We start from the raw sequence: 14,216 nt of genomic DNA on the forward strand, positions 1-14,216 counted from the left end.
CGACTGGGACGTATCTTTTTTACGCAATAGCCGCTGAGTAAACAAGAAAGAGACATGATTAGAAGTTGCTTTCCCTTCAAAACGGCTACAACCTTGCTGCAATAAATGCGCCACGTCGCAAATAAATGGATTACGAGCGTCAGACAAAGAAAATGGCGATGTAGTTACTTTGCTAATTAACTTTGTCATATGAAAATTAAGTCTGAAAGTACCCTAGATTGCCTTCGTTGGAACTTTTTACCGGAAATCTTAAAGCGCATTATTGTCGTAATTAATATATAGCGCTTGAAACGAGCTTTCAAATGCACATAAACACAACCTTTTTCGGATAATCCAGTAAAGAAATATGACCTTTAAAATTTAAACCATTTTCGATGTAATGTGCTAATAAATCGTAGATATCTGCCCGTTTGTTTGTCTACGACCATGCCACGATGAACACACCTGTTCTCGTCCGATCACGGAAGTTAAGCATCGTTGGGCCGGGATAGTACTTGGATGGGGGACCGCCTGGGAACTCCTGGTGTCGTAGGCTATTGACTTTTTCACGTTACATTATTTATCATTACGACTGGGACGTATCTTTTTTACGCAATAGCCGCTGAGTAAATCAAGAAAGAGACATGATTAGAAGTTGCTTTCCCTTCAAAACGGCTACAATCTTGCTGCAATAAATGCGCCACGTTGCAAATAAATGGATTACGAGCGTCAGACAAAGAAAATGGCGATGTAGTTACTTTGCTAATTAACTTTGTCATATGAAAATTAAGTCTGAAAGCACCCTAGATTTCCTTCGTTGGAACTTTTTACCGGAAATCTTAAAGCGCATGGTTGTCGTAAAGAATCGATAGCGCTTAAAAAGAGCTTTCAAATGCACATAAACACGACCTATTTCGGATGATCCAGTCAAGAAATATGACCTTTAAAGTTTGAACCATTTTCGATGTAATGTGCTAATAAATCGTAGATATCTGCCCGTTTGTGTGTCTACGACCATACCACGATGAATACACCTGTTCTCGTCCGATCACGGAAGTTAAGCATCCTCGGGCCGGGATAGTACTTGGATGGAGGACCGCCTGGGAACTCCCGGTGTCGTAGGCTATTGACTTTTTCACGTTACATTATTTATCATTACGACTGTGACGTATCTTTTTTACGCAATAGCCGCTGAGTAAATCAAGTAAGGGACATCATTAGAAGTTGCTTTCCCTTCAAAACGGCTACGATCTGGCAGCATTAAATGCGCCACGTCGCAAATGAATGGATTACGAGCGTCAGACAGAGAGAATGGCGATGTAGCTAATTTGCTAATTAACTTTGTCATATGAAAATTAAGTCTGAAAGTACCCTAGATTGCCTTCGTTGGAACTTTTTACCGGAAATCTTAAAGCGCATGGTTGTCGTAATTAATGGATAGCGCTTGAAATGAGCTTTCAAATGCACATAAACACGACCTATTTCGGATGATCCAGTCAATAAATATGACCTTTAAAGTTTAAACCATTTTCGATGTAATGTGCTAATAAATCGTAGATATCTGCCCGTTTGTTTGTTTACGACCATACCACGATGAACACACCTGTTCTCGTCCGATCACGGAAGTTAAGCATCGTCGGGCCGGGATAGTACTTGGATGGGGGACCGCCTGGGAACTCCCAGTGTCGTAGGCTATTGACTTTTTCACGTTACATTATTTATCATTACGACTGTGACGTATCTTTTTTACGAAATAGCCGCTGAGTAAATCAAGAAAGAGACATGATTAGAAGTTGCTTTCCCTTCAAAACGGCTACAATCTTGCTGCAATAAATGCGCCACGTCGCAAATGAATGGATTACGAGCGTCAGACAAAGAAAATGGCGATGTAGTTACTTTGCTAATTAACTTTGTCATATGAAAATTAAGTCTGAAAGCACCCTAGATTTCCTTCGTTGGAACTTTTTACCGGAAATCTTAAAGCGCATTATTGTCGTAATTAATGGATAGCGCTTGAAATGAGCTTTCAAATGCACATAAACACGACCTATTTCGGATAATCCAGTCAAGAAATATGACCTTTAAAATTTAAACCATTTTCGATGTAATGTGCTAATAAATCGTAGATATCTGCCCGTTTGTTTGTCTACGACCATACCACGATGAACACACCTGTTCTCGTCCGATCACGGAAGTTCAGCATCGTTGGGCCGGGATAGTACTTGGATGGGGGACCGCCTGGGAACTCCTGGTGTCGTAGGCTATTGACTTTTTCACGTTACATTATTTATCATTACGACTGGGACGTATCTTTTTTACGCAATAGCCGCTGAGTAAATCAAGAAAGAGACATGATTAGAAGTTGCTTTCCCTTCAAAACGGCTACAATCTTGCTGCAATAAATGCGCCACGTCGCAAATAAATGGATTACGAGCGTCAGACAAAGAAAATGGCGATGTAGTTACTTTGCTAATTAACTTTGTCATATGAAAATTAAGTCTGAAAGCACCCTAGATTTCCTTCGTTGGAACTTTTTACCGGAAATCTTAAAGCGCATGGTTGTCGTAAAGAATCGATAGCGCTTAAAAAGAGCTTTCAAATGCACATAAACACGACCTATTTCGGATGATCCAGTCAAGAAATATGACCTTTAAATTTTAAACCATTTTCGATGTAATGTGCTAATAAATCGTAGATATCTGCCCGTTTGTTTGTCTACGACCATACCACGATGAACACACCTGTTCTCGTCCGATCACGGAAGTTAAGCATCGTTGGGCCGGGATAGTACTTGGATGGGGGACCGCCTGGGAACTCCTGGTGTCGTAGGCTATTGACTTTTTCACGTTACATTATTTATCATTACGACTGGGACGTATCTTTTTTACGCAATAGCCGCTGAGTAAATCAAGAAAGAGACATGATTAGAAGTTGCTTTCCCTTCAAAACGGCTACAATCTTGCTGCAATAAATGCGCCACGTCGCAAATAAATGGATTACGAGCGTCAGACAAAGAAAAGGGCGATGTAGTTACTTTGCTAATTAACTTTGTCATATGAAAATTAAGTCTGAAAGCACCCTAGATTTCCTTCGTTGGAACTTTTTACCGAAAATCTTAAAGCGCATGGTTGTCGTAAAGAATCGATAGCGCTTAAAAAGAGCTTTCAAATGCACATAAACACGACCTATTTCGGATGATCCAGTCAAGAAATATGACCTTTAAAGTTTGAACCATTTTCGATGTAATGTGCTAATAAATCGTAGATATCTGCCCGTTTGTGTGTCTACGACCATACCACGATGAACACACCTGTTCTCGTCCGATCACGGAAGTTAAGCATCCTCGGGCCGGGATAGTACTTGGATGGAGGACCGCCTGGGAACTCCCGGTGTCGTAGGCTATTGACTTTTTCACGTTACATTATTTATCATTACGACTGTGACGTATCTTTTTTACGCAATAGCCGCTGAGTAAATCAAGTAAGGGACATCATTAGAAGTTTCTTTCCCTTCAAAAGGGCTACGATCTGGCAGCATTAAATGCGCCACGTCGCAAATGAATGGATTACGAGCGTCAGACAAAGAGAATGGCGATGTAGCTAATTTGCTAATTAACTTTGTCATATGAAAATTAAGTCTGAAAGTACCCTAGATTGCCTTCGTTGAAACTTTTTACCGGAAATCTTAAAGCGCATGGTTGTCGTAATTAATGGATAGCGCTTGAAATGAGCTTTCAAATGCACATAAACACGACCTATTTCGGATGATCCAGTCAAGAAATATGACCTTTAAAATTTAAACCATTTTCGATGTAATGTGCTAATAAATCGTAGATATCTGCCCGTTTGTTTGTCTACGACCATACCACGATGAACACACCTGTTCTCGTCCGATCACGGAAGTTAAGCATCGTTGGGCCGGGATAGTACTTGGATGTGGGACCGCCTGGGAACTCCTGGTGTCGTAGGCTATTGACTTTTTCACGTTACATTATTTATCATTACGACTGTGACGTATCTTTTTTACGCAATAGCCCCTGAGTAAATCAAGTAAGGGACGTGATTAGAAGATGCTTTCCCTTCAAAACGGCTACAATCTTGCTGCAATAAATGCGCCACGTCGCAAATAAATGGATTACGAGCGTCAGACAAAGAAAATGGCGATGTAGTTACTTTGCTAATTAACTTTGTCATATGAAAATTAAATCTGAAAGCACCCCAGATTTCCTTCGTTGGAACTTTTTACCGGAAATCTTAAAGCGCATGGTTGTCGTAAAGAATCGATAGCGCTTGAAATGAGCTTTCAAATGCACATAAACACGACCTATTTCGGATGATCCAGTCAAGAAATATGACCTTTAAAGTTTAAACCATTTTCGATGTAATGTGCTAATAAATCGTAGATATCTGCCCGTTTGTTTGTCTACGACCATACCACGATGAACACACCTGTTCTCGTCCGATCACGGAAGTTAAGCATCGTCGGGCCGGGATAGTACTTGAATGGGGGACCGCCTGGGAACTCCTGGTGTTGTAGGCTATTGACTTTTTCACGTTACATTATTTATCATTACGACTGTGACGTATCTTTTTTACGCAATAGCGCTGAGTAAATCAAGTAAGGGACGTTATTAGAAGTTTCTTTCCCTTCAAAGCGGCTACGATCTGGCTGCAATAAATGCGCCACGTCGCAAATAAATGGATTACGAGCGTCAGACAAAGAAAATGGCGATGTAGTTAATTTGCTAATTAACTTTGTCATATGAAAATTAAGTCTGCAAGTACCCTAGATTGCCTTCGTTGGAACTTTTTACCGGAAATCTTAAAGCGCATTATTGTCGTAATTAATATATAGCGCTTGAAACGAGCTTTCAAATGCACATAAACACAACCTTTTTCGGATAATCCAGTAAAGAAATATGACCTTTAAAATTTAAACCATTTTTGATGTAATGTGCTAATAAATCGTAGATATCTGCCCGTTTGTTTGTCTACGACCATACCACGATGAACACACCTGTTCTCGTCCGATCACGGAAGTTAAGCATCGTTGGGCCGGGATAGTACTTGGATGGGGGACCGCCTGGGAACTCCCGGTGTCGTAGGCTATTGACTTTTTCACGTTACATTATTTATCATTAGGACTGGGACGTATCTTTTTTACGCAATAGCGGCTGAGTAAATCAAGAAAGAGACATGATTAGAATTTGCTTTCCCTTCAAAACGGCTACAATCTTGCTGCAATAAATGCGCCACGTCGCAAATAAATGGATTACGAGCGTCAGACAAAGAAAATGGCGATGTAGTTCATTGCTAATTAACTTTGTCATATGAAAATTAAGTCTGAAAGCACCCTAGATTTCCTTCGTTGGAACTTTTTACCGGAAATCTTAAAGCGCATGGTTGTCGTAAAGAATCGATAGCGCTTAAAAAGAGCTTTCAAATGCACATAAACACGACCTATTTCGGATGATCCAGTCAAGAAATATGACCTTTAAAGTGTGAACCATTTTCGATGTAATGTGCTAATAAATCGTAGATATCTGCCCCTTTGTGTGTCTACGACCATACCACGATGAACACACCTGTTCTCGTCCGATCACGGAAGTTAAGCATCGTTGGGCCGGGATAGTACTTGGATGGGGGACCGCCTGGGAACTCCCGGTGTCGTAGGCTATTGACTTTTTCACGTTACATTATTTATCATTACGACTGGGACGTATCTTTTTTACGCAATAGCCGCTGAGTAAATCAAGAAAGAGACATGATTAGAAGTTGCATTCCCTTCAAAACGGCTACAATCTTGCTGCAATAAATGCGCCACGTCGCAAATAAATGGATTACGAGCGTCAGACAAAAAAAATGGCGATGTAGTTACTTTGCTAACTAACTTTGTCATATGAAAATTAAGTCTGAAAGCACCCTAGATTTCCTTCGTTGGAACTTTTTACCGGAAATCTTAAAGCGCATTATTGTCGTAATTAATGGATAGCGCTTGAAATGAGCTTTCAAATGCACATAAACACGACCTATTTCGGATAATCCAGTCAAGAAATATGACCTTTAAAATTTAAACCATTTTCGATGTAATGTGCTAATAAATCGTAGATATCTGCCCGTTTGTTTGTCTACGACCATACCACGATGAACACACCTGTTCTCGTCCGATCACGGAAGTTAAGCATCGTTGGGCCGGGATAGTACTTGGATGGGGGACCGCCTGGGAACTCCTGGTGTCGTAGGCTATTGACTTTTTCACGTTACATTATTTATCATTACGACTGGGACGTATCTTTTTTACGCAATAGCCGCTGAGTAAATCAAGAAAGAGACATGATTAGAAGTTGCTTTCCCTTCAAAACGGCTACAATCTTGCTGCAATAAATGCGCCACGTCGCAAATAAATGGATTACGAGCGTCAGACAAAGAAAATGGCGATGTAGTTACTTTGCTAATTAACTTTGTCATATGAAAATTAAGTCTGAAAGCACCCTAGATTTCCTTCGTTGGAACTTTTTACCGGAAATCTTAAAGCGCATGGTTGTCGTAAAGAATCGATAGCGCTTAAAAAGAGCTTTCAAATGCACATAAACACGACCTATTTCGGATGATCCAGTCAAGAAATATGACCTTTAAAGTTTGAACCATTTTCGATGTAATGTGCTAATAAATCGTAGATATCTGCCCGTTTGTGTGTCTACGACCATACCACGATGAATACACCTGTTCTCGTCCGATCACGGAAGTTAAGCATCCTCGGGCCGGGATAGTACTTGGATGGAGGACCGCCTGGGAACTCCCGGAGTCGTAGGCTATTGACTTTTTCACGTTACATTATTTATTATTACGACTGTGACGTATCTTTTTTACGCAATAGCCGCTGAGTAAATCAAGTAAGGGACATCATTAGAAGTTGCTTTCCCTTCAAAACGGCTACGATCTGGCAGCATTAAATGCGCCACGTCGCAAATGAATGGATTACGAGCGTCAGACAGAGAGAATGGCGATGTAGCTAATTTGCTAATTAACTTTGTCATATGAAAATTAAGTCTGAAAGTACCCTAGATTGCCTTCGTTGGAACTTTTTACCGGAAATCTTAAAGCGCATGGTTGTCGTAATTAATGGATAGCGCTTGAAATGAGCTTTCAAATGCACATAAACACGACCTATTTCGGATGATCCAGTCAAGAAATATGACCTTTAAAATTTAAACCATTTTCGATGTAATGTGCTAATAAATCGTAGATATCTGCCCGTTTGTTTGTCTACGACCATACCACGATGAACACACCTGTTCTCGTCCGATCACGGAAGTTAAGCATCGTTGGGCCGGATAGTACTTGGATGGGGGACCGCCTGGGATCTCCTGGTGTCGTAGGCTATTGACTTTTTCACGTTACATTGTTTATCATTACGACTGGGACGTATCTTTTTTACGCAATAGCCGCTGAGTAAATCAAGAAAGAGACATGATTAGAAGTTGCTTTCCCTTCAAAACGGCTACAATCTTGCTGCAATAAATGCGCCACGTCGCAAATGAATGGATTACGAGCGTCAGACAAAGAAAATGGCGATGTAGCTAATTTGCTAATTAACTTTGTCATATGAAAATTAAGTCTGAAAGTACCCTAGATTGCCTTCGTTGGAACTTTTTACCGGAAATCTTAAAGCGCATGGTTGTTGTAATTAATGGATAGCGCTTGAAATGAGCTTTCAAATGCACATAAACACGACCTATTTCGGATGATCCAGTCAATAAATATGACCTTTAAAGTTTAAACCATTTTCGATGTAATGTGCTAATAAATCGTAGATATCTGCCCGTTTGTTTGTTTACGACCATACCACGATGAACACACCTGTTCTCGTCCGATCACGGAAGTTAAGCATCGTCGGGCCGGGATAGTACTTGGATGGGGGACCGCCTGGGAACTCCCAGTGTCGTAGGCTATTGACTTTTTCACGTTACATTATTTATCATTACGACTGTGACGTATCTTTTTTACGAAATAGCCGCTGAGTAAATCAAGAAAGAGACATGATTAGAAGTTGCTTTCCCTTCAAAACGGCTACAATCTTGCTGCAATAAATGCGCCACGTCGCAAATGAATGGATTACGAGCGTCAGACAAAGAAAATGGCGATGTAGTTACTTTGCTAATTAACTTTGTCATATGAAAATTAAGTCTGAAAGCACCCTAGATTTCCTTCGTTGGAACTTTTTACCGGAAATCTTAAAGCGCATTATTGTCGTAATTAATGGATAGCGCTTGAAATGAGCTTTCAAATGCACATAAACACGACCTATTTCGGATAATCCAGTCAAGAAATATGACCTTTAAAATTTAAACCATTTTCGATGTAATGTGCTAATAAATCGTAGATATCTGCCCGTTTGTTTGTCTACGACCATACCACGATGAACACACCTGTTCTCGTCCGATCACGGAAGTTCAGCATCGTTGGGCCGGGATAGTACTTGGATGGGGGACCGCCTGGGAACTCCTGGTGTCGTAGGCTATTGACTTTTTCACGTTACATTATTTATCATTACGACTGGGACGTATCTTTTTTACGCAATAGCCGCTGAGTAAATCAAGAAAGAGACATGATTAGAAGTTGCTTTCCCTTCAAAACGGCTACAATCTTGCTGCAATAAATGCGCCACGTCGCAAATAAATGGATTACGAGCGTCAGACAAAGAAAATGGCGATGTAGTTACTTTGCTAATTAACTTTGTCATATGAAAATTAAGTCTGAAAGCACCCTAGATTTCCTTCGTTGGAACTTTTTACCGGAAATCTTAAAGCGCATGGTTGTCGTAAAGAATCGATAGCGCTTAAAAAGAGCTTTCAAATGCACATAAACACGACCTATTTCGGATGATCCAGTCAAGAAATATGACCTTTAAAATTTAAACCATTTTCGATGTAATGTGCTAATAAATCGTAGATATCTGCCCGTTTGTTTGTCTACGACCATACCACGATGAACACACCTGTTCTCGTCCGATCACGGAAGTTAAGCATCGTTGGGCCGGGATAGTACTTGGATGGGGGACCGCCTGGGAACTCCTGGTGTCGTAGGCTATTGACTTTTTCACGTTACATTATTTATCATTACGACTGGGACGTATCTTTTTTACGCAATAGCCGCTGAGTAAATCAAGAAAGAGACATGATTAGAAGTTGCTTTCCCTTCAAAACGGCTACAATCTTGCTGCAATAAATGCGCCACGTCGCAAATAAATGGATTACGAGCGTCAGACAAAGAAAAGGGCGATGTAGTTACTTTGCTAATTAACTTTGTCATATGAAAATTAAGTCTGAAAGCACCCTAGATTTCCTTCGTTGGAACTTTTTACCGAAAATCTTAAAGCGCATGGTTGTCGTAAAGAATCGATAGCGCTTAAAAAGAGCTTTCAAATGCACATAAACACGACCTATTTCGGATGATCCAGTCAAGAAATATGACCTTTAAAGTTTGAACCATTTTCGATGTAATGTGCTAATAAATCGTAGATATCTGCCCGTTTGTGTGTCTACGACCATACCACGATGAACACACCTGTTCTCGTCCGATCACGGAAGTTAAGCATCCTCGGGCCGGGATAGTACTTGGATGGAGGACCGCCTGGGAACTCCCGGTGTCGTAGGCTATTGACTTTTTCACGTTACATTATTTATCATTACGACTGTGACGTATCTTTTTTACGCAATAGCCGCTGAGTAAATCAAGTAAGGGACATCATTAGAAGTTTCTTTCCCTTCAAAAGGGCTACGATCTGGCAGCATTAAATGCGCCACGTCGCAAATGAATGGATTACGAGCGTCAGACAAAGAGAATGGCGATGTAGCTAATTTGCTAATTAACTTTGTCATATGAAAATTAAGTCTGAAAGTACCCTAGATTGCCTTCGTTGAAACTTTTTACCGGAAATCTTAAAGCGCATGGTTGTCGTAATTAATGGATAGCGCTTGAAACGAGCTTTCAAATGCACATAAACACAACCTTTTTCGGATAATCCAGTAAAGAAATATGACCTTTAAAATTTAAACCATTTTTGATGTAATGTGCTAATAAATCGTAGATATCTGCCCGTTTGTTTGTCTACGACCATACCACGATGAACACACCTGTTCTCGTCCGATCACGGAAGTTAAGCATCGTTGGGCCGGGATAGTACTTGGATGGGGGACCGCCTGGGAACTCCCGGTGTCGTAGGCTATTGACTTTTTCACGTTACATTATTTATCATTAGGACTGGGACGTATCTTTTTTACGCAATAGCGGCTGAGTAAATCAAGAAAGAGACATGATTAGAATTTGCTTTCCCTTCAAAACGGCTACAATCTTGCTGCAATAAATGCGCCACGTCGCAAATAAATGGATTACGAGCGTCAGACAAAGAAAATGGCGATGTAGTTCATTGCTAATTAACTTTGTCATATGAAAATTAAGTCTGAAAGCACCCTAGATTTCCTTCGTTGGAACTTTTTACCGGAAATCTTAAAGCGCATGGTTGTCGTAAAGAATCGATAGCGCTTAAAAAGAGCTTTCAAATGCACATAAACACGACCTATTTCGGATGATCCAGTCAAGAAATATGACCTTTAAAGTGTGAACCATTTTCGATGTAATGTGCTAATAAATCGTAGATATCTGCCCCTTTGTGTGTCTACGACCATACCACGATGAACACACCTGTTCTCGTCCGATCACGGAAGTTAAGCATCGTTGGGCCGGGATAGTACTTGGATGGGGGACCGCCTGGGAACTCCCGGTGTCGTAGGCTATTGACTTTTTCACGTTACATTATTTATCATTACGACTGGGACGTATCTTTTTTACGCAATAGCCGCTGAGTAAATCAAGAAAGAGACATGATTAGAAGTTGCATTCCCTTCAAAACGGCTACAATCTTGCTGCAATAAATGCGCCACGTCGCAAATAAATGGATTACGAGCGTCAGACAAAAAAAATGGCGATGTAGTTACTTTGCTAACTAACTTTGTCATATGAAAATTAAGTCTGAAAGCACCCTAGATTTCCTTCGTTGGAACTTTTTACCGGAAATCTTAAAGCGCATTATTGTCGTAATTAATGGATAGCGCTTGAAATGAGCTTTCAAATGCACATAAACACGACCTATTTCGGATAATCCAGTCAAGAAATATGACCTTTAAAATTTAAACCATTTTCGATGTAATGTGCTAATAAATCGTAGATATCTGCCCGTTTGTTTGTCTACGACCATACCACGATGAACACACCTGTTCTCGTCCGATCACGGAAGTTAAGCATCGTTGGGCCGGGATAGTACTTGGATGGGGGACCGCCTGGGAACTCCTGGTGTCGTAGGCTATTGACTTTTTCACGTTACATTATTTATCATTACGACTGGGACGTATCTTTTTTACGCAATAGCCGCTGAGTAAATCAAGAAAGAGACATGATTAGAAGTTGCTTTCCCTTCAAAACGGCTACAATCTTGCTGCAATAAATGCGCCACGTCGCAAATAAATGGATTACGAGCGTCAGACAAAGAAAATGGCGATGTAGTTACTTTGCTAATTAACTTTATCATATGAAAATTAAGTCTGAAAGCACCCTAGATTTCCTTCGTTGGAACTTTTTACCGGAAATCTTAAAGCGCATGGTTGTCGTAAAGAATCGATAGCGCTTAAAAAGAGCTTTCAAATGCACATAAACACGACCTATTTCGGATGATCCAGTCAAGAAATATGACCTTTAAAGTTTGAACCATTTTCGATGTAATGTGCTAATAAATCGTAGATATCTGCCCGTTTGTGTGTCTACGACCATACCACGATGAATACACCTGTTCTCGTCCGATCACGGAAGTTAAGCATCCTCGGGCCGGGATAGTACTTGGATGGAGGACCGCCTGGGAACTCCCGGTGTCGTAGGCTATTGACTTTTTCACGTTACATTATTTATCATTACGACTGTGACGTATCTTTTTTACGCAATAGCCGCTGAGTAAATCAAGTAAGGGACATCATTAGAAGTTGCTTTCCCTTCAAAACGGCTACGATCTGGCAGCATTAAATGCGCCACGTCGCAAATGAATGGATTACGAGCGTCAGACAGAGAGAATGGCGATGTAGCTAATTTGCTAATTAACTTTGTCATATGAAAATTAAGTCTGAAAGTACCCTAGATTGCCTTCGTTGGAACTTTTTACCGGAAATCTTAAAGCGCATGGTTGTCGTAATTAATGGATAGCGCTTGAAATGAGCTTTCAAATGCACATAAACACGACCTATTTCGGATGATCCAGTCAAGAAATATGACCTTTAAAATTTAAACCATTTTCGATGTAATGTGCTAATAAATTGTAGATATCTGCCCGTTTGTTTGTCTACGACCATACCACGATGAACACACCTGTTCTCGTCCGATCACGGAAGTTAAGCATCGTTGGGCCGGATAGTACTTGGATGGGGGACCGCCTGGGATCTCCTGGTGTCGTAGGCTATTGACTTTTTCACGTTACATTGTTTATCATTACGACTGGGACGTATCTTTTTTACGCAATAGCCGCTGAGTAAATCAAGAAAGAGACATGATTAGAAGTTGCTTTCCCTTCAAAACGGCTACAATCTTGCTGCAATAAATGCGCCACGTCGCAAATGAATGGATTACGAGCGTCAGACAAAGAAAATGGCGATGTAGCTAATTTGCTAATTAACTTTGTCATATGAAAATTAAGTCTGAAAGTACCCTAGATTGCCTTCGTTGGAACTTTTTACCGGAAATCTTAAAGCGCATGGTTGTTGTAATTAATGGATAGCGCTTGAAATGAGCTTTCAAATGCACATAAACACGACCTATTTCGGATGATCCAGTCAATAAATATGACCTTTAAAGTTTAAACCATTTTCGATGTAATGTGCTAATAAATCGTAGATATCTGCCCGTTTGTTTGTTTACGACCATACCACGATGAACACACCTGTTCTCGTCCGATCACGGAAGTTAAGCATCGTCGGGCCGGGATAGTACTTGGATGGGGGACCGCCTGGGAACTCCTGGTGTCGTAGGCTATTGACTTTTTCACGTTACATTATTTATCATTACGACTGGGACGTATCTTTTTTACGCAATAGCCGCTGAGTAAATCAAGAAAGAGACATGATTAGAAGTTGCTTTCCCTTCAAAACGGCTACAATCTTGCTGCAATAAATGCGCCACGTCGCAAATAAATGGATTACGAGCGTCAGACAAAGAAAAGGGCGATGTAGTTACTTTGCTAATTAACTTTGTCATATGAAAATTAAGTCTGAAAGCACCCTAGATTTCCTTCGTTGGAACTTTTTACCGAAAATCTTAAAGCGCATGGTTGTCGTAAAGAATCGATGGCGCTTAAAAAGAGCTTTCAAATGCACATAAACACGACCTATTTCGGATGATCCAGTCAAGAAATATGACCTTTAAAGTTTGAACCATTTTCGATGTAATGTGCTAATAAATCGTAGATATCTGCCCGTTTGTGTGTCTACGACCATACCACGATGAACACACCTGTTCTCGTCCGATCACGGAAGTTAAGCATCCTCGGGCCGGGATAGTACTTGGATGGAGGACCGCCTGGGAACTCCCGGTGTCGTAGGCTATTGACTTTTTCACGTTACATTATTTATCATTACGACTGTGACGTATCTTTTTTACGCAATAGCCGCTGAGTAAATCAAGTAAGGGACATCATTAGAAGTTTCTTTCCCTTCAAAAGGGCTACGATCTGGCAGCATTAAATGCGCCACGTCGCAAATGAATGGATTACGAGCGTCAGACAAAGAGAATGGCGATGTAGCTAATTTGCTAATTAACTTTGTCATATGAAAATTAAGTCTGAAAGTACCCTAGATTGCCTTCGTTGAAACTTTTTACCGGAAATCTTAAAGCGCATGGTTGTCGTAATTAATGGATAGCGCTTGAAATGAGCTTTCAAATGCACATAAACACGACCTATTTCGGATGATCCAGTCAAGAAATATGACCTTTAAAATTTAAACCATTTTCGATGTAATGTGCTAATAAATCGTAGATATCTGCCCGTTTGTTTGTCTACGACCATACCACGATGAACACACCTGTTCTCGTCCGATCACGGAAGTTAAGCATCGTTGGGCCGGGATAGTACTTGGATGTGGGACCGCCTGGGAACTCCTGGTGTCGTAGGCTATTGACTTTTTCACGTTACATTATTTATCA

General features: G+C 40.6%; 25 non-coding genes across 25 annotated transcripts; all 25 read left to right on the forward strand.

The window, feature by feature from the left end:
- The first annotated feature begins 416 nt into the window (after positions 1-416).
- Positions 417-535, forward strand: LOC130615336 (5S ribosomal RNA). Its single transcript, XR_008976425.1, has one exon. It is a non-coding gene; the product is annotated as a 5S ribosomal RNA (ribosomal RNA).
- A 450-nt stretch (positions 536-985) lies between these two features.
- On the forward strand, positions 986-1,104 carry LOC130617150 (5S ribosomal RNA). Its single transcript, XR_008978228.1, has one exon. It is a non-coding gene; the product is annotated as a 5S ribosomal RNA (ribosomal RNA).
- A 450-nt stretch (positions 1,105-1,554) lies between these two features.
- Positions 1,555-1,673, forward strand: LOC130616886 (5S ribosomal RNA). Its single transcript, XR_008977965.1, has one exon. It is a non-coding gene; the product is annotated as a 5S ribosomal RNA (ribosomal RNA).
- Positions 1,674-2,123: 450 nt separating this feature from the next.
- On the forward strand, positions 2,124-2,242 carry LOC130616048 (5S ribosomal RNA). The gene has a single exon (XR_008977132.1). It is a non-coding gene; the product is annotated as a 5S ribosomal RNA (ribosomal RNA).
- Positions 2,243-2,692: 450 nt separating this feature from the next.
- Positions 2,693-2,811, forward strand: LOC130617662 (5S ribosomal RNA). The gene has a single exon (XR_008978738.1). It is a non-coding gene; the product is annotated as a 5S ribosomal RNA (ribosomal RNA).
- A 450-nt stretch (positions 2,812-3,261) lies between these two features.
- On the forward strand, positions 3,262-3,380 carry LOC130617210 (5S ribosomal RNA). The gene has a single exon (XR_008978287.1). It is a non-coding gene; the product is annotated as a 5S ribosomal RNA (ribosomal RNA).
- A 450-nt stretch (positions 3,381-3,830) lies between these two features.
- Positions 3,831-3,949, forward strand: LOC130616297 (5S ribosomal RNA). The gene has a single exon (XR_008977380.1). It is a non-coding gene; the product is annotated as a 5S ribosomal RNA (ribosomal RNA).
- Positions 3,950-4,399: 450 nt separating this feature from the next.
- On the forward strand, positions 4,400-4,518 carry LOC130615494 (5S ribosomal RNA). The gene has a single exon (XR_008976582.1). It is a non-coding gene; the product is annotated as a 5S ribosomal RNA (ribosomal RNA).
- Positions 4,519-4,967: 449 nt separating this feature from the next.
- LOC130616342 (5S ribosomal RNA) lies at positions 4,968-5,086 on the forward strand. The gene has a single exon (XR_008977425.1). It is a non-coding gene; the product is annotated as a 5S ribosomal RNA (ribosomal RNA).
- A 449-nt stretch (positions 5,087-5,535) lies between these two features.
- On the forward strand, positions 5,536-5,654 carry LOC130616355 (5S ribosomal RNA). The gene has a single exon (XR_008977437.1). It is a non-coding gene; the product is annotated as a 5S ribosomal RNA (ribosomal RNA).
- A 450-nt stretch (positions 5,655-6,104) lies between these two features.
- Positions 6,105-6,223, forward strand: LOC130617784 (5S ribosomal RNA). Its single transcript, XR_008978861.1, has one exon. It is a non-coding gene; the product is annotated as a 5S ribosomal RNA (ribosomal RNA).
- Positions 6,224-6,673: 450 nt separating this feature from the next.
- LOC130617782 (5S ribosomal RNA) lies at positions 6,674-6,792 on the forward strand. The gene has a single exon (XR_008978858.1). It is a non-coding gene; the product is annotated as a 5S ribosomal RNA (ribosomal RNA).
- Positions 6,793-7,242: 450 nt separating this feature from the next.
- LOC130617411 (5S ribosomal RNA) lies at positions 7,243-7,360 on the forward strand. The gene has a single exon (XR_008978489.1). It is a non-coding gene; the product is annotated as a 5S ribosomal RNA (ribosomal RNA).
- A 450-nt stretch (positions 7,361-7,810) lies between these two features.
- LOC130616887 (5S ribosomal RNA) lies at positions 7,811-7,929 on the forward strand. Its single transcript, XR_008977966.1, has one exon. It is a non-coding gene; the product is annotated as a 5S ribosomal RNA (ribosomal RNA).
- A 450-nt stretch (positions 7,930-8,379) lies between these two features.
- LOC130616049 (5S ribosomal RNA) lies at positions 8,380-8,498 on the forward strand. Its single transcript, XR_008977134.1, has one exon. It is a non-coding gene; the product is annotated as a 5S ribosomal RNA (ribosomal RNA).
- Positions 8,499-8,948: 450 nt separating this feature from the next.
- On the forward strand, positions 8,949-9,067 carry LOC130617907 (5S ribosomal RNA). Its single transcript, XR_008978983.1, has one exon. It is a non-coding gene; the product is annotated as a 5S ribosomal RNA (ribosomal RNA).
- Positions 9,068-9,517: 450 nt separating this feature from the next.
- LOC130617211 (5S ribosomal RNA) lies at positions 9,518-9,636 on the forward strand. The gene has a single exon (XR_008978289.1). It is a non-coding gene; the product is annotated as a 5S ribosomal RNA (ribosomal RNA).
- A 450-nt stretch (positions 9,637-10,086) lies between these two features.
- LOC130616367 (5S ribosomal RNA) lies at positions 10,087-10,205 on the forward strand. Its single transcript, XR_008977449.1, has one exon. It is a non-coding gene; the product is annotated as a 5S ribosomal RNA (ribosomal RNA).
- Positions 10,206-10,654: 449 nt separating this feature from the next.
- LOC130616379 (5S ribosomal RNA) lies at positions 10,655-10,773 on the forward strand. The gene has a single exon (XR_008977461.1). It is a non-coding gene; the product is annotated as a 5S ribosomal RNA (ribosomal RNA).
- A 450-nt stretch (positions 10,774-11,223) lies between these two features.
- On the forward strand, positions 11,224-11,342 carry LOC130618029 (5S ribosomal RNA). Its single transcript, XR_008979105.1, has one exon. It is a non-coding gene; the product is annotated as a 5S ribosomal RNA (ribosomal RNA).
- Positions 11,343-11,792: 450 nt separating this feature from the next.
- LOC130617152 (5S ribosomal RNA) lies at positions 11,793-11,911 on the forward strand. Its single transcript, XR_008978229.1, has one exon. It is a non-coding gene; the product is annotated as a 5S ribosomal RNA (ribosomal RNA).
- A 450-nt stretch (positions 11,912-12,361) lies between these two features.
- LOC130617412 (5S ribosomal RNA) lies at positions 12,362-12,479 on the forward strand. The gene has a single exon (XR_008978490.1). It is a non-coding gene; the product is annotated as a 5S ribosomal RNA (ribosomal RNA).
- Positions 12,480-12,929: 450 nt separating this feature from the next.
- On the forward strand, positions 12,930-13,048 carry LOC130615378 (5S ribosomal RNA). Its single transcript, XR_008976468.1, has one exon. It is a non-coding gene; the product is annotated as a 5S ribosomal RNA (ribosomal RNA).
- Positions 13,049-13,498: 450 nt separating this feature from the next.
- On the forward strand, positions 13,499-13,617 carry LOC130617212 (5S ribosomal RNA). The gene has a single exon (XR_008978290.1). It is a non-coding gene; the product is annotated as a 5S ribosomal RNA (ribosomal RNA).
- A 450-nt stretch (positions 13,618-14,067) lies between these two features.
- LOC130616298 (5S ribosomal RNA) lies at positions 14,068-14,186 on the forward strand. Its single transcript, XR_008977381.1, has one exon. It is a non-coding gene; the product is annotated as a 5S ribosomal RNA (ribosomal RNA).
- Positions 14,187-14,216: the final 30 nt, after the last annotated feature.

The sequence above is a fragment of the Hydractinia symbiolongicarpus genome, chromosome 11 (genome assembly GCF_029227915.1).
Source record: "Hydractinia symbiolongicarpus strain clone_291-10 chromosome 11, HSymV2.1, whole genome shotgun sequence".
Classification (NCBI taxonomy): Eukaryota; Metazoa; Cnidaria; class Hydrozoa; order Anthoathecata; family Hydractiniidae; genus Hydractinia; species Hydractinia symbiolongicarpus.